Source organism: Oncorhynchus tshawytscha, linkage group LG19, assembly GCF_018296145.1.
Source record: "Oncorhynchus tshawytscha isolate Ot180627B linkage group LG19, Otsh_v2.0, whole genome shotgun sequence".
NCBI lineage: Eukaryota > Metazoa > Chordata > Actinopteri > Salmoniformes > Salmonidae > Oncorhynchus > Oncorhynchus tshawytscha.
In genome coordinates this window covers 40,984,150-41,007,404 of record NC_056447.1, presented here as the reverse complement: position 1 = coordinate 41,007,404, position 23,255 = coordinate 40,984,150, and the positions used below count along the sequence as shown (strand labels likewise).

General features: G+C 44.1%; 1 protein-coding gene across 3 annotated transcripts in view; it reads right to left on the bottom strand.

The window, feature by feature from the left end:
• LOC112218764 (FYVE, RhoGEF and PH domain-containing protein 4) overlaps positions 1 to 23,255 on the bottom strand; it is a 109,448-nt gene that overhangs the window by 51,024 nt on the left and 35,169 nt on the right. Inside the window, exon 1 of one of the 3 annotated variants that reach the window (XM_042301673.1) lies at positions 9,608 to 9,850. The exons of 1 other annotated variant lie outside the window; for it this stretch is intronic. The gene's annotated coding sequence lies outside the window, so the exon portion shown is untranslated. Of the gene's footprint in view, positions 1 to 972; positions 1,073 to 9,607; positions 9,851 to 23,255 lie in introns of those variants that run through there. One more of the 3 variants, XM_042301674.1, reaches the window with a different exon arrangement.

Here is a 23,255-nt window from a genome sequence, read left to right as displayed (position 1 = left end):
AATACAGTAACACATGCAGCAATACAGTAATACATGCAACAATACAGTAATACATGCAGAAATACAGTAATACATGCAGCAATACATGCAGCAAAACTGTTAACACATGCAGCAATACATGCAGAAATACAGTAATACATGCAGCAATACAGTTAATAAATGCAGAAATACATGCAGAAATACAGTAATACATGCAGCAATACATGCAGCAAAACAGTTAATACATGCAGCAATACATGCAGCAAAACAGTTAATACATGCAGCAATACATGCAGCAAAACAGTTAATACATGCAGCAAAACATGCAGAAATACAGTAATACATGCAGTGACAGCAAATACTGTGGCTGAGCAGAGTTACTGTGTCATTGACAAGCATTATTGACAGCATCTGAACATCTCTCCACCTCTCCTCTGACATCCCTTCACCATATAACCAAGCGGTGCTATAACACACACACACGTCAGTCCTGACAAGAACGACTTCAGAAAAAGACAAGTTCTATATAAAGCCCTGCTACACTCTGAGAAAAAACTAACCAACATGAATATCTTCAACTGATTCTACACCAGATACACATGACAAACAGATCACTTATCATCAGGCCTAAACTATACACAGGCCTAACTGTACAACTACACTCCTGACCACAACTGCACTGCTCTCAGTCATAAACACAGCAAATTATTTTGGCATGAAATATTCTCTCACACAATAGGACATAATCTACAGTAAGTTAACATACAGTAGGATATAACCTACAGCAAGATTTAAAACCTACAGTAGGACATCACCTAGAGTAAGATGTAACCTACAGTAGGACATAACCTACCTAAATACATCATTATGTACAGTTGCTGTTCTACATATCTACACAAAGTTACTTTTCCTCAGCAGGAAGCAATGTATTTCAGGATATATCTGACAGGGTGTGTGGGTGTTTGCAGTTATTAAAAGTAAACAATACTCAACAAAACTACCCCGACAGTTCCTGAGTAATCTCTTCTCCAATGTGGCTGTATTCCCCCTGCTGCATCTCTGTACTACACTGCCTCTCCATGTCCCAGTTTGACCAGAAAAGCAGATCACAGGAAGTTAGTTAGTTTGGTCCTGTCCTACGCTGCAGGTTTCCTCATCTAGTGGTGGTTGCTGCATTGCTGTGTTTGTGTTGTTTAACCTCAAGGCTCTGCCCTCCCTGTCTGTCTGTCATTGTACAACTGGTTCCCAGGATGCTGCAGGTGTAATCAGGTGTAGGAGGGGCCAGGGACAGACTGGAGTTGTGTGTGTTTGAGATAATGTGTCACTCTCTCTCTCTCGCTCTTACGTCAGGTCATCAGAAGCACGAGATCTGGTATTATCTCAATCAGGCACAAATCTAATAGGTGACCTGACCACTGAATTATAAACATGACAAACTCAACTACTACGCAGAGGGGAACTTGCAGATTGTAACATACTGTTTCACGGAAACATGGCTAGCTTGGGATATGCTATCGGAGTCGGTACAGCCAATGGGATTTTCAGTGCATCGTGCCGACAGGAATAAACATCTCTCCAGTAAGAAGAAGGGCGGGGGTGTATGTTTCATGATTAACGACTCATGGTGTAATCGTAACAACATACAGGAACTCGAAGTCCTTTTGTTCACCTGACCTAGAATTCCTCACAATCAAATGCCGACCGTATTATCTCCCAAGAGAACTCTCCTTGGTTATTGTCACAGCTGTGTATATCCCCCTCAAGTCGATACAAAGACGGCCCTCAAGGAACTTCACTGGACTTTATGCAAACTGGAAACCATATATATTGAGGCTGCATTTATTGTAGTAGGGATTTTAACAAAGTAAATTTGAGAACGAGGCTACCTAAATTATATCAGCATATCGAATGCATGGTCGAGTAACACGCTCGACCATTGCTACTCTAAATTCTGCGATGCATACAAGGCCCTCCCCCGCCCTCCTTTTGGCAAATCTGACCATGACTCCATCTTGTTGCTCCCTTCCTATAGGCAGAAACTAAAACAGGAAGCGCCCGTGCTTAGGTCTATCCAACGCTGGTCTGATCTGAATCGGGTTCGACGCTTTAAGATTGTTTTGATCACGTGGACTGGGATATGTTCCGGGTAGCTTCAGAGAATAACATTGACATATACGCTGACTCAGTGAGCAAGTTTATAAGGAAGTGTACAGGAGATGGTGTACCTACTGTGACTATTAAAACCTTCTCTAACCAGAAACCGTGGATTGATGACAGCATTCGTGCTAAACAAAGCACGTTTCACCGCATTTAATGACAAGGCAACTGGGAATATGGTCGAACACAAACAGTGTAGTTATTCCCTACGTATGGCACTCAAACAGTCAAAACGTCAGTATAGAGACAAAGTGGAGTCGCAATTCAACAGCTCAAACACGAGAATGTATGTGGCAGGGTCTACAGACAATCACAGATTACAAACAGAAAACCAGCCAAGTCGTGATTCCAGACAAACTAAACACCTTCTTGAGTAAAACATTTAAACGTGTTAACCCTCGCAAGGCTGCCTGCCCAGACAGCATCCCTAGCTGCATCCTCAGAGCATGCGCAGACCAGCGGGCTGGTGTGTTAACGGACATATTCAATCAATCCCTATCCCAGTCTGATGTCCCCACATGCTTCAAGATGGCCACCATTGTTGCTGTTCCAAGAAAGCAAAGGTAACTGAACTAAATGACTATCGCCCCGTAGCACTCACTTCTGTCATTATGAAGTGCTAGTCAAGGATCATATCACCTCCACCAAACCTGTCACCACTCCAATTTGCTTACCGCCCCATAGGTCCACAGAAGATGCAATCGCCATCACACTGCACACTGCCCTATTCCATCTGGACAAGAGGAATACCTATGTAAGAATGCTGTTCATTGACTACAGCTCAGCATTCAACACCATAGTACCCTCCAAACTCATCATTAAGCTTGAGACTCTGGGTCTCGACCCCGCCCTGTGCAAAAGGGTCCTGGACCTCCTGAAAGGCCGCCCCTAGGTGGTGAAGGTAGGAAACAACATCTCCACTCCGCTGACCCTCAACACTGGGGCCCCATAAGGGTGCGTTCTCAGCCCCCTCCTGTACTCCCTGTTCACCAACAACTGCGTGGCCATGCATGCCTCCAACTCAATCATCAAGATTGCAGACGACACAACAGTGGTAGGCTTGATTACCAACAATGACGAGACAGCCTACAGGGAGGAGGTGAGGGCTCTCAGAATGTGTAAAATAACCTCTCACTCAATGTCAGCAAACAAAAGAGATGATCGTGGACTTCAGTAAACAGCAAAGGGAGCACACCCCTATCTACATCGATGGGACAGCAGTGGAGAAAGTGGAAAGTTTTAAGTTCCTAGGTGTACATATCACCGACAAACTGAAATGGTCCACCCACACAGACAGTGTGGTGAAGAAGTGGCAAAAACAGCTTCAATCTCAAGGCCATCAGATTGTTAAACAGCCATCACAAGCACAGAGAGGCAGCTGCCTACTTACAGACTTGATATCCTTTGCCACTTTAATAAATGGAACACTAGTCACTTTAATAAAGTCACTTTAATAATGTTTACATATCTCGCATTGCTCGTCTCATTTGTATATACTGTATACTGTGTACTACACTGTCTATTCTATACCATCTTAGCCTCTCTGTCACTGCTCATCCATATATTTTATATTATATATTCTTATCCCATTCCTTTACTAGATTGTGTGTATTAGGTTTTGTTGTGGAATTGTTGATATGATTTGATTGATTTCTGTTAGATACTGCTGCACTGTTAAAACCGTTTCTATCCTGATAAAATGCCACCAGAAGACAGAGAATACCACATCCATCCACAGTAAGGACATGATCATTAGTATACAGTAAGTAACTTACACCTCGTTTGCATCAATTCTCTGCATAAATCAGGAAGTGATTTTTCATAATAGAGATAGCTAAAATGCCTAGTCACATCCCTCCAATCAGTGTGCCTGCTGTTCGGGGAAGATAGGGACCAGATGAGCCCCTCTCTCGTCTCTCCAAAATAAAAACAAACAATTATAGAGGTTTGCAAACACACACACACACACACACACACAGGTCATAGGCCCAGTCACATCCACATTAACATTACAGGGTGTTCAATGAACCAGTCTGGTACAACAACAAACACGGTCTCTGCAGGATGTCGAACACAGCTCTAATGAGGAACACAGTGACCTGAAGAGGTGAACCTGAACGCCCCCTGCTAAACACTTCATGTCATAACATTAGAGGGAGATGTGCCTGGTATAACATTACAGGGATTCCAATCACAGACAGAGAGAGTGAGAGAAGTAGAGAGAGAGAGTGAGTGATTGAGGTAGAGAAAGAGAGCGAGAGAGAAAGACGAGACAGAGAGAATGAGAAAGCGAGAGAGAGAAAAAGCAGGAGGGAACGAAGGAGATATAACAGGGCGGAGAACACAGGAGTCCATATCAGAGAGATCTCCAGGCTATTATCTATGCAGGTGTGAAATTAACTTCGTACCTGACGGAGAAACAATAATGAAGATCTAACCAGACTAGAGGTCGAATGATTATGATTTTTCAATGCCGATTATTGGAGGACCACAAAAGCCGATACCGATTAATTGGCCGATTTTTTTAAGAATATTTTTTGCTGTTGTAATAATGACAATTACAACAATACTGAATTAACACTTATTTTAACTTAATATAATACATCAATAAAATCAATTTAGCCTCAAATAAATAATGAAACATGTTCAATTTGGTTTAAATAATGCAAAAACAAAGTGTTGGAGAAGAAAGTAATATGTGCCAATATGCAATATGTGCCATGTAAAAATGTGTGCCATGTAAAATATGTGCCGTGTAAAAAAGCTAACGTTTAAGTTCCTTGCTCAGAACATATGAAAGTTGGTGGTTCCTTTTAACATGAGACTTCAATATTCCAAGGTAAGAGGTTTTAGGTTGTAGTTAATATAGTATTTATAGGACTATTTCTCTCTATACCATTTGCATTTCATATACCTTTGACTATTGGATGTTCTTATAGGCACTTTAGTTTTGCCAGTGTAACAGTATAGCTTCTGTCCATCTCCTCGCCCCTACCTGGGCTCGAACCAGGAACACATTGACAACAGCCACACTCGAAGCAGCGTTACCCACCAAAAGCCGCGGCCCTTGCAGACAAGGGGAATAACTACACCAAATCTAAAAGCGAGTGGCGTTTGAAACAGTATTAGCGCACACCCAGCTAACTAGATAGCCATTTCACATCGGTTACACCAGCCATTAGGCTGATACGCTTGAAGTTATAAACAGTGCTGTGCTTGCGAAGAACTGCTGGCAAAACGCTGTTTGAATGAATGAATGATTACGGGCCTGCTGCTGCTCAGTCAGACTGCTCTATCAAATCAGAATTAATTATAACATAATAACACACAGAAATACGAGCCTTTGGTCATTAATATGGTCGAATCCGGAAACTATAATTTCGAAAACAAAACGTTTAGTATTTCAGTGAAATACGGAACCGTTTGGTATTTTATCTAACGGGTGGCATCCCTAAGTCTAAATATTCTTGTTACATTGCACAACCTTCAATGTTATGTCATAATTACGTAAGATTCTGGCAAATTAGTTCACAATGAGCCAGGCAGCCCAAACTGTTGCATATACCCTGACTCTGTGTGCAATGAACGCAAGAGAAATGACACAATTTCACCTGGTTAATATTGCCTGCTAAACTGGATTAGTAGTTATAACTAGTGATTATGATTGATTGTTTTTTATAAGATATGTTTAATGCTAGCTAGCAATTTACCTTGGCTTCTACTGGATTCGCGTAACAGGCAGGCTACTCGTGGAGTGCAATGGTTAGAGCGTTGGACTAGTTAACTGTACGGATTAGATACCATGAGCTGACAAAGTGAAAATCTGTTGTTCTGCCCCTGAACAAGGCAGTTAACCCACAGTTCCTAGGCCATCATTGAAAATAAGAATGTGTTCTTAACTGACTTGCCTAGATAAATAAAGGTATAAAAAAATAATAATCGGAAATCGGGGCCCAAAAATAGAGATTTCTGATTGTTATGAAAACTTGAAATCGGACCTAATTAATCGGCCATTCCGATTAATCGGTCGACCTCTAAACCAGACACAGGAGTGGATGAACTCTGAACACTGGGGGAAGAGATCAATATAGGATCTGAACACTGGGGGAAGAGATCAATATAGGATCTGAACACTGGGCGAAGAGATCAATATAGGATCTGAACACTGAGGGAAGAGATCAATATAGGATCTGAACACTGAGGGAAGAGATCAATATAGGATCTGAACACTGAGGGAAGAGATCAATATAGGATCTGAACACTGGGGGAAGAGATCAATATAGGATCTGAACACTGGGGGAAGAGATCAATATAGGATCTGAACACTGGGGGAAGAGATCAGTATAGGAACTCTGATTAGGTGATTACATTGAAGGCAGGCATCATCTCTTTCTCTCTCTCGCGCTATGTAGCCGCTGCCCAGAATCCCACACTTCACATCACACTCTCTCTTTCTCTCTCTTCCCCTCTCACCCTCACTCCCCTCTTTCCAATCCCAGACAGACAGTGGGTGTTGGACTCTTCTCTAATCAATGTCAGGCCTGTAGAGCCGTGACATGAGGAAACAGGCAACAGCTGTGGGATGGAGGCTCTGAAATGTGTCAATCAATATTACCAACCATTCACAGTCTTCACATCTGATTGATTCCCAATGGGCTAGTAGCCCAGTCTGGCTCTCTGGCCATAAATAACCCAGGTATATTACACAGACTCCATTTAGTGCTGGTTATGTGATACACTTCAATAATAGATACTTATTATATATTACATGTTATAAACTGTGCGGTTCGAGCCCTGAATGCTGATTGGCGGACAGCCGTGGTATATCAGACCGTATACCATGGGTATGAAAAAACCTTTATTTTTACTGCTGTAATTACATCGGTAACCCGTTTATAATAGCAATAAGGCACCTTGAGGGTTTGTGGTATATGGCCAATATCCCACGGCTAAGGGCTGTATCCAGGCACTCTGTGTTGCGTCGGGCTTAAGAACAGCCCTCAGCCGAGGTATATTGGCCATATACCACAACTCCTTTGGCAGTATTGCTTAATAATAACAAATGGCTACAGATGGCTATTTTGGGTCTACCGTATACACAAACAGCTGAAGTCTCGCATTGTGTTCAGTTCCGTGAGACTGTCTGGTCACAATGCCATAGGGTGTCTCTCTATCCTCTCTCTCTTTCCCCCCTCTTTGCTCTCTCTCTCTCTCTCTCGGACACACACACATGGCTGACATGACAGATGGATCTCCAGTGAATACAGGTGAATGGATGAAAAGAATCCAATAAAATATCAATGAAACAGCATGTGTGAGAGCATGAAGGACTAGGGAAATGATTGAGTTCAACATGAATAACTGGAGGCAGTGAACCCTTCAGCAATCCTCGCAGTGGAAGAGGAGCGCATGCACAGAATGTTCCAGATATCTACATGCAGCCTGGAAGCAGGCCAGGAGGCTAGGGTGTTAATATATGTGTGTGTGTGTGTGTGTGTGAGAGAGAGAGATCCATATTCTGTGCTGCTCACTGTGTCATAAAAGGATGAGTTGAACACTAAAACATGGTTTCATTATGTTTGACATTTCCCACCACATCTGAAGTTCCTCTTTCATACTTACTTATTTGCTGTCTTGTTCCCCTAAGTCAACTTAGGTCTATTCTAAAACTTTACAGAATGACATTCTCATTGATCCAACCCACTCAGCTAACTATTTGTTTGATTGGGCACTTCCTAGGAGAGTGCCATAGTGTCAGTCAGTATCATAAGCATCCTCATGCTCTCTCTCATTCTGACACGGTGAAAGACAAAGCTCCACAGAGCTCAATGACACCCTCTACCAAAGAAACTGATGACTATGGTGCTGCTGTTTCTGGAGGCACTGACTGTGTATTCCGGCTGTGTAATCTGACTGTGTATTCTGGCCCTGGAGTTAAAAGGGGGATGAAAAGTGTGAACATGAAGAGAGAAGAGGTGGAGAACCCCTGACAACCACTGCTAGTGTAACCGATGTGAAATGGCTAGCTAGTTAGCGGTGGTGCGCACTAATAGCGTTTCAATCGGTGACGTCACTCGCTTTGAGACCTTAAAGTAGTGGTTCCCCCTGCTCTGCAAGGGCCGCGGCTTTTGTGGAGCAATGAGCAACGATGCTTTGTGGGTGTCAGTTGTTGATGTGTGCAGAGGGTCCCTGGTTTGAGCCCAGGTAGGGGCGAGAGGACGGACTAAAGTTATACTGTTACACTGAACCCCTGACAACCTCTGCCGAACCCCTGACAACCACTGCCGAACCCCTGCCGAACCCCTGACAACCACTGCCGCACCCCTGACAACCACTGCCGAATCCCTGACAACCACTGCCGAATCCCTGACAACCACTGCCGAACCCCTGACAACCACTGCCGAACCCCTGACAACCACTGCCGAACCCCTGACGAATCCCTGACAACCACTGCTGAACCCCTGACAACACACACACACACACACACACACACACAGCTGCATTCATTGTGTTGTCTGATAAAGGTCTTAACACCCCTCCCCTCTCTGCTCCTCTTTAGATGTGCTGCTCCCTCAGTTTAATCTCATTTCTGGTCACAGTGGGCCTCCCTCATACCCCAGCAGCCTCCCTGCCCCCACTCACCCCAACCCCTCCTAGTCTGAACTCCCAGCCTTCAGCCCTGAGTCATGGGAGTCTGGGACAGGGCCAAAGCGGAGTCCCAGAGTCGCCTCTGAGACTCCCTGCATGCCTGTCGCAAGTACACAACAGGGACCACTAAGAGTTCAGTCTCAGCATGGAAGTTAAGTCCATAGCTACAGCTGTATTTTACCAAGTAATGGTTTCTGCTGTTAGCGTATCTATCGCTACTAGGTAGAGCTGGAGTTCAGCCTACACAGCAGAAAGAGTTGATGGCTTCACAAACACAAGGAAAAAGCTAATAGTGGAAGCTAAACATGTTGATTCTGACAGCCTGTGATACAGCACAAACAGCAGGGTGAGCTAGCAGCTTCAGCTACAATAGGCTACATGCAGCCGGTGAGGCTAACACCTCTGCTACAGCACACCACAGGGGCAGATAAGGGCTTCAGCCAAGGATGGCCAAGAAAGACAACTGCAGTCATCCTCCATGTGTGTGTTTTGCATGTGTTCTGCAGTTGTGTTCTACTGAGAGAGGCTGCAGCTGTGGGGTGTTCACCCAACAAAGCCTGCGAGTGCCTCAATAACCCTCCTATCCCCAGTACAACCACAACACACACACACACACACACACACAAACACACACAGTGTCACCAGACTAACAACAACCACACAGTTTACCTCAGTATTCGGTAGCAGTACACTGCTCCTCTCTGCTCTGGGACTGGTGATAAGCACCTGTCTGTCTACTACAGCTGTGAATACAGTTTTGTGGCTCTAGATGGCTACAGTACTACAGAGCTTCAGTCCTTCTAAAAGAGAAAAATCCACTGACCTGAGACCAGGCTTCTGCTAGTCAAGACTGGGTCTGTGTGTCAGCTACCGTTCACATAGATGATCGGATATCCTTCTCCTTGTTACACAACAACCAGAATGAAGAGAAAAGCAACCTCTTCCTCTCTCATTCCCTCCGTTCCTCTTTCCCCTCCCGCTCTCATTCCCTCCGTTCCTCTATCTCTCGCAGACACATAGGCAGGTTCAGGCTTGCGCTAAGCTGCTTTTGCCTCTCTCTCTCTCTCTCTCTCTCTCTCTCTCTCTCTCTCTCTCTCTCTCTCTCTCTCTCTCTCTCTCTCTCTCTCTCTCTCTCTCTCTCTCTCTCTCTCTCTCTCTCTCTCTCTCTCTCTCTCTCTCTCTCTCTCTCTCTCTCTCTCTCTCTCTCTCTCTCTCTCTCTCTCTCTCTCTCTCTCTCTCTCTCTCTCTCTCTCTCTCTCTCTCTCTCTCTCTCTCTCTCTCTCTCTCTCTCTCCACTTCCTCCTTTCTTTCCTTCCTCTCTTCTCTGTGTTTCCAGTCCGTAGTGCGTGAAGATAATCACATTCCAGCGGAGACAGGGCATATGGCGGGGGAACGCTACCCACAGTAAAGCCCCCTCTGTCTGTCTGTCTGTCTGTCTGTCTGTCTCTCTGTCTGTCTGTCTGTCTGTCTGTCTTGCATGGACAATCAGCTCTATTGTGTAGGAGGAGGGGAGGGCTAGAGAGCCAATGGCTCTCATCTGCTGCTACTGCTACCGCTGCCACTGCTACCGCTGCTGCCGCTGCTGCCGCTACCACTGCTACCGCTACCCCTGCTACCGCTGCCGCCGCTGCCACCGCTGCCGCCGCTACCACTACTACCGCTACCCCTGCTACCGCTGCTAACACTGCTACCGCTGCCGCCGCTACCACTGCTACCGCTGCTGCCGCTACCACTGCTACCGCTACCCCTGCTACCGCTGCCGCCGCTGCCACTGCTACCGCTGCCGCCGCTACCGCTGCTGCCGCTACTGCCGCTACCGCTGCCACTGCTACCGCTACCGCCGCTACCACTGCCACTGCCGCCGCTGCCGCCGCTGCCACGGCTGCTGCCACTGCTACAGCTGCTGCCACTGCTACAGCTGCTGCCACTGCTACCGCTGCTGCCGCTACCACTGCTGCCGCTACCCCTGCTACCGCTGCTGCCGCTGCCACTGCTACCGCTGCTGCCGCTACCACTGCTACCGCTGCTGCCACTACCGCAGCTACCGCTGCTGCCACTACCGCAGCTGCCGCTGCTGCCGCTACCACTGCCACTGCTACCGCTGCTGCCGCTGCCGCCGCTGCCGCCGCTGCCACTGCTACAGCTGCTGCCACTGCTACAGCTGCTGCCACTGCTACCGCTGCTGCCGCTACCACTGCTACCGCTGCTGCCGCTACCCCTGCTACCGCTGCTGCCACTGCTACCGCTGCTGCCGCTACCACTGCTACCGCTGCCCCCTGCTACCGCTGCTGCCGCTACCGCTGCTACCGCTGCCACTGCTACCGCTGCTGCCGCTACCCCTGCTACCGCTGCTGCCGCTACCACTGCCACTGCTACCGCTGCTGCCGCTACCACTGCTACCGCTGCTGCCGCTACCACTGCTACCGCTGCTGCCACTACCGCAGCTACCGCTGCTGCCACTACCGCAGCTACCGCTGCCACTGCTACCGTCGTCCGGATTAGCGAGGGTTTGGCCGGTAGGGAAATCCTTGTCTCATCACGCACCAGCGACTCCTGTGACGGCCCGAGGTTGCCAGATGCACAGTGTTTCCTCCAACACATTGGTGCGGCTGGCTTCCGGGTTGGATGGCGCTGTGTTAAGAAGCAGTGCGGCTTGGTTGGGTTGTGTATCGGAGGACGCATGACTTTCAACCTTCGTCTCTCCCGAGGCCGTACGGGAGTTGTAGCGATGAGACTAAACAATTGGATACAACAAAATTGGGGAGAAAAAGGGGTAAAACATTTTTTTAAACAAAACAAAAATAAAAAATTAAAGTTTGAATTTTTTAGGACGTGAACTGCAGCTACACACCTCTCTGGTCCAACACTATGGTGTTGTTGTAACAGTTGTCGTCGTCGGATGAGGAGGAATTGGACCAAAGGGGGCTGAATAATTTTGCACGCCCAATTTTTCAGTTTTTGATTTGTTAAAAAAGTTTGAAATATCCAATAAATGTCATTCCACTTCATGATTGTGTCCCACTTGTTGTTGATTCTTCACAAAAAAATACAGTTTTATATCTTTATGTTTGAAGCCTGAAATGTGGCAAAAGGTCGCAAAGTTCAAGGGGGCCGAATACTTTCGCAAGGCACTGTATGTATATACTGTACTCTATACCATCTACTGCATCTTGCCATCTTTATGTAATACATGTATCACTAGCCACTTTAAACAATGCCACTTTTATATGTTTACCTACCCTACATTACTCATCTCATATGTACAGGGGCAAAAAAGTATTTAGTCAGCCACCAATTGTGCAAGTTCTCCCACTTAAAAAGATGAGAGAGGCCTGTAATTTTCATCATAGGTACACTTCAACTATGACAGACAAAATGAAGAAAAGAAATCCAGAAAATCACATTGTAGGATTTTTTATGATTTCAGATTTCTGGCTCTCACACACCTGTAACTTCTTCTTTAAGAGGCTCATCTGTCCTCCACTCGTTACCTGTATTAATGGCACCTGTTTGAACTTATTATCAGTATAAAAGACACCTGTCCACAACCTCAAACAGTCACACTCCAAACTCCACTATGGCCAAGACCAAAGAGCTGTCAAAGGACACCAGAAACAAAATTGTAGACCTGCACCAGGCTGGGAAGACAGAATCTGCAATAGGTAAGCAGCTTGGTTTGAAGAAATCAACTGTGGGAGCAATTATTAGGAAATGGAAGACATACAAGACCACTGATAATCTCCCTCGATCTGGGGCTCCACGCAAGATCTCACCCCCATCCAAAGTGGGGTCAAAATGATCACAAAAACGGTGAGCAAAAAAAATCACAGAACCACACGGGGGGACTAGTGAATGACCTTGTGAAGACTTACAGAAAACATTTGACCTCTGTCATTGCCAACAAAGGGTATATAACAAAGTATTGAGATAAACTTTTGTTATTGACCAAATACTTATTTTCCACCATAATTTGCAAATAATTTCATTAAAAGGTTGACCGATTAATCGGAATGGCCGATTAATTAGGGACGATTTCAAGTTTTCATAACAAATCGGAAATCGGTATTTTTGGGCGCCGATTTTGCAGATTTTTTTTTACATACCCTACATTACTCATCGCATATGTATATACTGTACTCTATACCATCTACTGCATCTTGCCTCTCTATGTAATACATGTATCACTAGCCACTTTAAACAATGCCACTTTTATATGTTTACCTACTCTACATTACTCATCTCAGAGGAGGAGTAAGATAAGGGTATTGTTTAAAGTGGCTAGTGATACATGTATTACATAGAGATGGCAAGATGCAGTAGATGGTATAGAGTACAGTATATACATATATCAGACAAAGGTATGGTAGGATGTGAATACAGTGGAGCTAAACATAGGCATGAGACGATGAGAGAGATATTATCTCTAGAAACATAATTTAAACTAGGTGATATCACCGCATGTCTGGGAGGTGGAACTGAAGGGTTATCTAAGGCATATTGAGCAGGGCTAGAGGCTCTACAGTGAAATAAGACAATAATCACTAACCAGAACAGCAATGGACAAGGCATATTGACATTAGGGAGAGGCATGCGTAGCCGAGTTATCATAGGGGTCCAGTAAGTAGTTAAGCTGGCTGGAGATACGGCTATTCAGACAGCTAGCGGGCCGGAGCTAGCAAGCTAGCAGAAGGGCCTTAGAAGGATGTCGCGATGGAAGAAGTCTGTTGAAGCCTCCGCGTGCAGAGCCTCCTCGTGCGGCTCCGTCGGCAGACCAGCCGTGATGGATTAGTAAAGGGGCCCAGTCCAATTGGCAAAATAGGTATAGTAGCCCAAGAAATTGGCCGATGGACCTATTCAGCTAACAGTCCGATATGCTCTAGACAGCTAGCAGGCCGCGGCCAGCAGATGGGCATTCAGGGGCTCGTTGGAAAAAGAACCCTCGGGCAGATTACATCGGTAGTCCAGTCGTGATGGATTAGCAGGGCTTCGTGTAGTAAAAGGGGTCCAGGCCAAATGGCAAAATAGGTATTGTAGCCCAAGGAGTGGCTGATGGACCTCTTCAGCTAGCCGGGAGATGGGCCTAGCATGGGCTAGCTCCAGGCTAATTGGTGCTTGCTTTGGGACAGAGACGTTAGCCAGGAGTAGCCACTCAGATTGCAGCTAGCTAGCTGCGATGATCCGGGTGAAAATGTTCAGAGCTTGCGGTAGGAATCCGGGGATATGGAGAGAAAATAAGTATGGTATGCTCTGGTTTGCTCCGGTATGCTCTGGTTTGAATCGTGTTGTGCAAACTGGTGAGAGATTTCCGAGCTAGAGGTTAGCTGATGACCGCTAGCAGTGGTTAGCTGACTACTAGCTAGTAGCTAGTTAGCTGGCTAGCTTCTGTTGGGGGATTCCGGTTTGAACGTAAAGAAAAATACTTTAGAAAATAGTAGATCCATACCACATACTACCTGGGTGAGGAAGGTAGCAGGAGAGTATTTTGAAGTTGAGCTTTCGAAAAATATTTTTTAAATATATGCGAAGAAAAAATATATAAAAAGATACATACACGGGACACAGGACGAGGACAAAGACGTCTGACTGCTACACCATCTTGGAACAACACATTGTAATTTATGAAGCTCATTCTAAAATACAGACGTAATTTCTGTCCCAGGGGATTGCACTGTGTGCAAGTCTTTAATTTAGACCACAATTAGTTGAATTAGGTGTTAGAGAAGGGCTGTAACAAAAACCTGTAAACTCCTGTTATGTGTATAAAAAAACAGTGGCTGTCATGAAAATTTGCCATCATGTACTGAACAAGCTTATGAATGTTGGAGGTTCATTTCCTTGAGATGTTCCACACTTGGGAATAACTTATTTTGTACAATGGACTATGTTTTAAGGACTCATGCACAGATACAGGAAAACCAAAAGGTATATTTAAAAAATAAAAAATAAGTACTAGTGTTGATGTGTACACATGTTTCTGGTTTTGAGGCTAGGGCATCAGGTGACACAGCTCATCTGTGTAAGGAGAGAGAAAAGCTTCAATAATATTACAATGCTGTATTCATTTAATTGAATATATATTCTTGCTTGATATGCATTTACAGTTTATAATTACATTGGACATGTTATCCTTTATCACATGCCAGTGTTTGTTTTGTATCCAATGCATTGAGCTTACAATAGGATGAAGTAGCCTAGGCCTAGTTAGACTGCATCATATCACCTTGCATCATATCACCTTTCAATATCAGTTATCAAAGTATAAAACAAAATATAAAACTATGTAGAACATCAGTGTCATTTAAAAATATGCACAGGTGTGATATTTCTATTAATTAATCACAATGCAAAAAACAGCAGCTCTAGTACAATATTAAGCTTCACAGTGAAACACTACTATTCTGGCTATCAATCATTCTTAAACAGCCAGAAAAATAGCTTATTTAGCTACAGTATGTCAAAAAAAAGTTGTAGCCTGCATGGTATCATGCATGCAAGTTTACCTGTCATGTTCACAACGATGGAGCAGCAGACTAAGCAATACGCAAGAAGAGGACCCTATACCGTAGGATAATTATTCTGGCCGGTGTCAAATTCATTCATTAACAGGTACTGAGGAGATCACCTTAAGTTAGTATAGTTAATGACAAAGTCTCTGAATAGTCTCCAAGTGGTTACTTATAATTAGTAGTTAGGCTGATTCAGTAAGAATATCTCCCTTCCTCCCTCAGTCTCATCCCAGCCTCTGGGCTCTCCTGCAGCTGTGTAGCACCTCTTAGGACCTAGCCTGGCACAAAGCCATTACCCAGTCTCTAAGAGACACACACACGCACACACACACCATAATTAAACACACATCACTTACTGCATTAAACACACACACCCTGGCTGCATATTCCCTCTCTCTCATCTGAGCCTGGCCGTCTCTCTCCTAATCTTTATCTCTCCATCTGCCTCCCGCATCATAACTAGAACGTTGCAGAATGCAGACACATGCACACACACATATGCGCACAGTCGAACATGCACATGCATACACCCACACCCCCAGAGTGTGGCCTGCATGGCTGATGGGCTGCTGTCCCCATAATGGACACATAAGGGCACATCTGTCACTGGACTGGGGCATGGCATGAATGGAATCTGCCACGCGTCACAACACCCGACCACATTGATTGGCTGTTCTAATCTTACATAGTCAGGCTGGCATGACCTGCTGTGAAAAAAAAATGGGTTTCTGCTCTGAGGGCAGATCTGGGCCAATCAAACTCAATACAGTCACACTGAACAGAGAACAGCAGGCCCCCATAGAACTGCAAGATAATAATCTGCCAGACAACAGCACTCATCTACAAAACACAATTGATTAAACAATTTAAGTAACTGAGTGCATTTGAAATCGCTGTAGACGCTTGGATGCTTTAATTATCCCCTTATGTGTGTGTTTCATAGGGAGTGTGTGATACATAGTGTGTCTCTGCCTGGCAGAGAGAGACATATGTCTCATTAAAGGGGCACTGCACTTTCTGATATGGCCTTGTTTTAGATTTGCTTCATTAAGAAATGCTAGCGGGCATGACTGAATTCAAACGTGAGTTGGGTTAAAAAACAACCCATTGCTGGGTAAATAGTGGCCACAACACATATTGGGTTATTCTGACCCAGCCAGTTGGGTCATTTAATACCATTCCTAGACAGACTTCATAGTATGTGGCCTGTACAACATTCTTGCCGGGATAAGTCTTTTATATCTCCCGTGCACATGTTGGCAAGTTTAGGAGTGAGAGGAAACCTAGGCGATTAATATATACCATCACAAAGAAATCCATTATTCATTTGTTTTGGGCAATACATTTTTTTTCAAAAGAATAGAATGGCATATTTTTTGTTTCATTATGTTACTGGTCTGTGCAGCCTATAGCCTACATGGCTGTGCCATGCAAATGAAATCAATAGTTATTTTGTTCATTAAACAGAAAATACATACTTATATGCTGACTAGACCGGGCTGGCGCCTGCGCCATCGCACGCATGTTGATTTTGTCCATTCACACCAAACGCGATCAGGATATGCAGGTTGAAATATCAAACAAAACTCTGAACCAACTATATTAATATGGAGACAGGTCAAAATGCTAGCTAGCTTGCTGTTGCTAGCTAATTTGTCTTGGGATATAAACATTGGGTTGTTATTTGACCTGAAATTAATCCACAGATAAAACGATACACTGAGTTAGTTTCTAGTAATCGCTCCTCCTTCAGTCTTCTTCTACTTCTTCTTCTTCTACTTTGGACTTTATATGGCGGTTGGCAACCAACTTTAAGGTACATTACCATAGTAGGCTAAGAATATAATGAAATATAACAGAATAAACGACAAATAACATTTTTCCCACACAACTTGCGCCATGGCAATACATGGAACTGCTGTCATATAAAAAAAAGTGATATTTTGAAACAGAGCCCAAGGCAAGCCCATGTCTTTTTTTCCATGTTTAATCTCTTTCCTACCCTCACTACGCTTTGTTAGAGCAGGCGAAAGGTCTTACATTGCAAGTATCTTCATCATGATACAGATAGAAATTAATAGAAATCTATATTTTCAAAAGCAGTCTTGTGTTTATATTTCACAACCTCCACAGGCTTTTGGAGTTTAGGCTACATTATTGCATGCTAAATGTTTCTGATCAGTGATAGACGAGCAAAAGAATAGAAGAGCTATACCACCTCCACTTACCTGCCCAGCCAGAAAATGTACCAAATATACAGATGGAGATTCAATGAAACAAAATCACCTTGATTGATTAAGACAAGTATTTTGGTCGTGAGTAGGTCTAGGCTACTAAGCGACTGCGAGTGAAGAGCAAAATAATCCACTTGTTAAGCTACATACAGTGACTTCAGAAAGTATTGAGACCCCTCGACTATTTCCACATTTTGTTACATTACAGACTTATTCTAAAATTGATTCAATTATTTTTATTCCCCATTAATCTACAGACAATACCCCATAACGACAAAAACAAGTTTAGACATTTTTATAAAAAACGGAAATATCAAATTTACATGAGTATTCAGACCCTTTACTCAGTACTTTGTTGAAGCACCTTTGGCAGCGATTACAGCATCAAGTCTTCTTGGGTATGATGCTACAAGCTTAACACACCTGTATTTGGGGAGTTTCTCCCACACTTCTCTGCAGATCCTTTCAAGCTCTGTCAGGTTGGATGGGGAGAGTTGCTGCACAGCTATTTTCAGGTCTCTCCAAAGATGTTTGATTGGGTTCAAGTCTGGGCTCTGGCTGGGCCACTCAAGGACATTCAGAGACTTGTCCTGAAGCCACTTTTGCGTTGTCTTGACTGTGTGCTTAGGGTCATTGTCCTGTTGGAAGGTGAACCTATGCCCCAGTCTGAGGTCCTGAGAGCTCTGGAGCAGGTTTTCATCAAGAATCTCTCTGTACTTTGCTCTGATTTGACTCGATCCTGACTAGACTCCAAGTCCCAGCCACTGAAAAACATCCCCATAACATGATGCTGCCACCACAATGCTTCACCGTAGGGATGGTGCCAGGTTTCCTCCAGATGTGACACTTGGCATTCAGGCCAAAGAGTTCAATCTTGGTTTCATCAGACCAGAGAATCTTGTTTCTCATGGTCTGAGAGTCTTTAGGTGCCTTTTGGCAAACACCATGTGGGTTGTCATGTTTCTTTTCCTAAGGAGTGGCTTCTGTCTGGCCACTCTTCCATAAACGTTGGTGGAGTGCTGCAGAGATGGTTGTCCTTCTGGAAGGTTCTCCCATCTCCACAGAGGAACTAGAGCTCTGTCAGAGTGACCATCGGGTTCTTGGTCACCTCCCTGACCAACGCCCTTCTCCCTTGATTGCTCATTTTGGCAGGGCAGCCAGCTCTAGGAAGAGCGTTGGTGGTTCCAAACTTCTTCCATTTAAGAATGATGGAGGCCACTGACATTTTCTGGTACCCTTCCCCAGATCTGTGCCTCAACACAATCCTGTCTCGGAGCTCTACGGACAATTCCTTCAACCTCATGAGTTGGTTTTTGCTCTGACATGCACTGTCAACTGTGAGACCTTGTATAGACAGGTGTGTGCCTTTCCAAATCATGTCCAATCAATTGAATTTACCACAAGTGGACTCCAATGAAGTTGTAGAAACATCTCAAGAATGATCCATTCAAACAGGACACACTCAATTTCAAGTCTCATAGCAAAGCATCTGAATACTTATGTAAATAAGGTATTTGATTTTTTCATTTTTAATACATTTGCAAAAAAAATCTAAAAACCTGTTTTCACTTTGTCATTATGGGGTATTGTGTGTAGATTGCTGAGGATTTTTATTTATGTAATCCATTTTACAATATGGCTGTAACATAACAAAATGTGGAAAAAGTTAATGGGTCTGAATAATTTCCGAAGGCATGGTACAGTACCAAGCTGGCAAAATGTTCTGATCAGTGCTAATGAATAAGCCAACTAGACAAGACAATCACGAGCAGCACCCACCTCAACATAGCTAACATTTCCACAGCCTAATTGTAGCCTAACCAATATCCAAACTAAGAGTTACTGAAAAGACGAGTCCCCACACTTGTCTCAAAGCAGCGCGAAACGGTGCTGAAATAGTTGACCACATGCAGGCAGGTTATTGCTTCAAATGTATTATATCAATTGGATAACTTTCATAGTTTATGCAAGCAGCAATTTGATGCCTTCAACTGCATAAGCCGAGCAACCATCAAGCTTAAGAGAGCAGTGCTTGCCAATGCCCCCTCATTATTACGACTACTTTCATAACAAGCTGTAGGCAGAACTTTACCACAATCATGACTAGGTCGGTTGGAGGAAATAAAAGTAGAGGCTTTGTCGCTGGCAATACATTTCATATATAAAGAAAATTTAGCAAAAAGTTGGTGGGGTGCTATTTGCCCCAATAGGCAACCCTTCCTGAAAATAATCTATGGATTGCATAAAAAGACCCAGTGAAAGTGAAAAAAAAACACAACTGATGGTTAAATTAACCCATTAGGAGTGTGGCTTTCAGATAATTATTTTTGGCCACCCGTGAAATAAAATATAATTCCTGTTCATCATGTTAAGTTTGCATACTACAAATTACAGTTATCCTTTCATATTTTTACACATTACATATTTTATATAAACTGAACAACATTATTATTTAATATTATTACAAAGTGGTAACTCTCCCAACATTGGGATATGCATTGGCACTTGAGAAACTTGTGCTCTTGTGTAAACTTTATAAAAGCTACAAAAGTGTCAGTGCTGAACCTTAACATGTGATGACAATAGAAGAGAACATGGACTGGAATGACATTTACTCAAGGGGGGACAAAAATAATTATTTGAAAACCACGCTCCTACTAACCCATGCCTCCAGTCTTCTGTTCTGACTCACTGGGTCATAGCTCAATAACCCAACAACCCAACTAAGTGTCCCAACTGGTTGGGTCAAAATAACCCAAATGTTTCTGACTCATACAGTGGCTTGCAAAAGTATTCAACCCCTTAGCATTTTTCCTATTTCGTTGCCTTACAACCTGGAATAAAAATACATTTTTGGGGGGTTTGTATCATTTGATTGACACAACATGCCTACCACTTTGAAGATGCAAAATGTTTTTCTTGTGAAACAAACAAGAAATAAGATAACTTGAGTGTACATAGCTATTCACCCCCCCAAAGCCAATACTTTGTAGAGCCACCTTTTGCGGCAGTTACAGCTGCAAGTCTCTCGGGGTTTGTCTCTATAAGCTTGGCACATCTAGCCACTGGGATTGTTTCCCATTCTTCAAGGCAAAACTGCTCTAGCTCATTCAAGTTGGATGGGTTCCGCTGGTGTACAGCAATCGTTAAGTCATACCACAGATTCTGAATTGGATAGAGGGAGAGGCTTTGACTAGGTCATTCCAAGATATTTAAATGTTTCCCCTTAAACCACTCGAGTGTTGCATTAGCAGTATGCTTATAGTCATTGTCCTGCTGGAAGGTGAACCTCCAGCAAATCTCTTGAAGACTGAAACAGGTTCCCCTCAATAATTTCCCTGTATTTAGCGCCATCCATCTTTCCTTCAATTCTGATCAGTTTCCCAGTGCTTGCCGATGAAAAACATACCCACAGCATGATGCTGCCACCACCATGCTTCACTGTGGGGATGGTGTTCTCAGGGTAATGAGAAGTGTTGGGTTTGCACCAGACATAGCGTTTTCCTTGATGGCCAAAAAGCAATTTTTTTGTCTCATCTAACCAGAGAACCTTCTTCCATATGTTTGGGGAGTCTCCCACATGACCTTGGGCGAACACCAAATGTGTTTGCTTATTTTTTTCTTTAAGCAATGGCTTTTTTCTGGTCACTCTTCCGTAAAGCTCAGCTCTCTGGAGTGTGCGGCTTCAAGTGGTCCTATGGACAGATACTCCAATCTCCGCTGTGGAGCTTTGCAGTGCCTTCATATTTATCTTTGGTCTCTTATATGCCTCTCTGATTAATGCCCTCTTTGCCTGGTCTGCGAGTTTTGGTGGGCGGCCCCCTCTTGGCAGGTTTGTTGTGGTGCCATATTCTTTCCATTTTATAATAATGGATTTAATGGTGCTCCGTGGGATGTTCAAAGTTTCTGATCTTTTTTTATAACCCAACCCTGATCTGTACTTCTCCACAACTTTGTCCCTGACCTGTTTGGAGAGCTCCTTGGTCTTCATGGTGCCACTTGCCTGGTGGTGCCCCTTGCTTAGTGGTGTTGCAGACTCTGGGGCCTTTCAGAACAGGTGTATATATACTGAGATCATGTGACAGATCATGTGACATTTAGATTGCACACAGGTGGACTTTAGTTAACTAATTATGTGACTTCTGAAGGTACTTGGTTGCACCAGATCTTATTTAGGGGCTTCATAGCAAAGGGGTGAATACATACACCACTTTTCCATTTTTTATTTTTTTAAACAAGTATTTTTTTTCCATTTCATTTCACAATTTGGAAAATTTTGTGTATGTCCATTACATGAAATCCAAATAAAAATCCATTTAAATTACAGGTTGTAATGCAACAAAATAGGAAGAATGCCAAGGGGTTGAAAACTTTTGCAAGGCACTGTATCACATTGGTGGTGGATGTAAAGTGCTTTGAGTACCTCCGTTGGTAGAAAAGCGCTATATAAATTCAATAAATTATTATTAAGAAATTATATCGATGTCACATAGGCTACTTCGACTCATCTGCCCTGGCTCTCTGTAATTCCAACCCAATTTTCGGGCTACCCAAGAGGAAACACTGGTATTACAGAGGCAAGCGATGGGGCCATCCAGTGAGATTAAGGAGAAGGGAAAACCGACCACCTCTTCCCTCCATTCTACTGGATAATGTAGAGCCACTTGATAATAAGATGGATGACCTCCGATCGCGGATTTGATACCAAAGGGACTCGGACCTGCAATAGTCATTGCTTTTCAGAAACAGGGCTCTAGGACAAGATACTCCCCACGGCTATCCAACTCGATGGATTCTCCATTCACCGGGCAGACAGGACAGTGGAGTTGGGGAAATCGAGGGAGGGAGGGGTTTGCCTCTTCATCAACTCCAACCAATGTGTTAATTCCAGCGTGGTGTGTCGACTCACTGTTCACCCGTCTTGGAATTCCTGATGGTCAAATGCCAACCCTTCTACCTCCCGAGGGAGTTTTCAGCTGTTATCGTGACTGCTATATACATTCCACCAAAGGACAATAAAAATAACAAGCTGGCACTTAACGAACTGTACAAGGCAATAAACAAGCAAGAAGCCCTACACCCAGAGGTTGCCTTTCTGGTTGCCGGCAATTTAAATTTGACGTCACTAAGACACGTAATGCCCAACTTCCATCAACATGTCTGCAACGCCACTAGGGGCATTAGAAAATGCATTGGCAACGTTGTACCCACGGTGAGGGTTCGCTGCTTCCCTAATCAAAAGCCCTGGATTAACACTGAGGTTGGCACTAAACTAAAGAGCAAGCCTACCGCACACAGAGCTATCATCGACAACCCTGATGCTATGGCTGAAGACAGGAATAAGTACAAGGCAAGCTATGACCTCGGCAGAGGCAACAAATGAGAAGGCAAGCTATAACCTCAGCAGTCAACAAACGAGCAAAAGGACAATATAGAAAAAAAGCTGGAATCTTACACAGGCTCCAACACCGCTGCCTGTTGCAGGGGCTGCAGTCCATTATGGGTTACAAAGGAAGACCCAACCATGATCTATCCAATGACGCCTCTCTATCAGACAAATTCAATGCATTTTATGCATGCTTTGACAACAACATAGAGCTGGGAGTGAGGGCTGTCACCGACCCAGAGGACTGGGCGATCTCATTCTCAGCGGCCGACGTGAGAAGGGTCTTTAATCAGGTCAACACCGCCGCAAGGCCGCGGGCCCTCAGAGTATGCACAGAACAGCTGG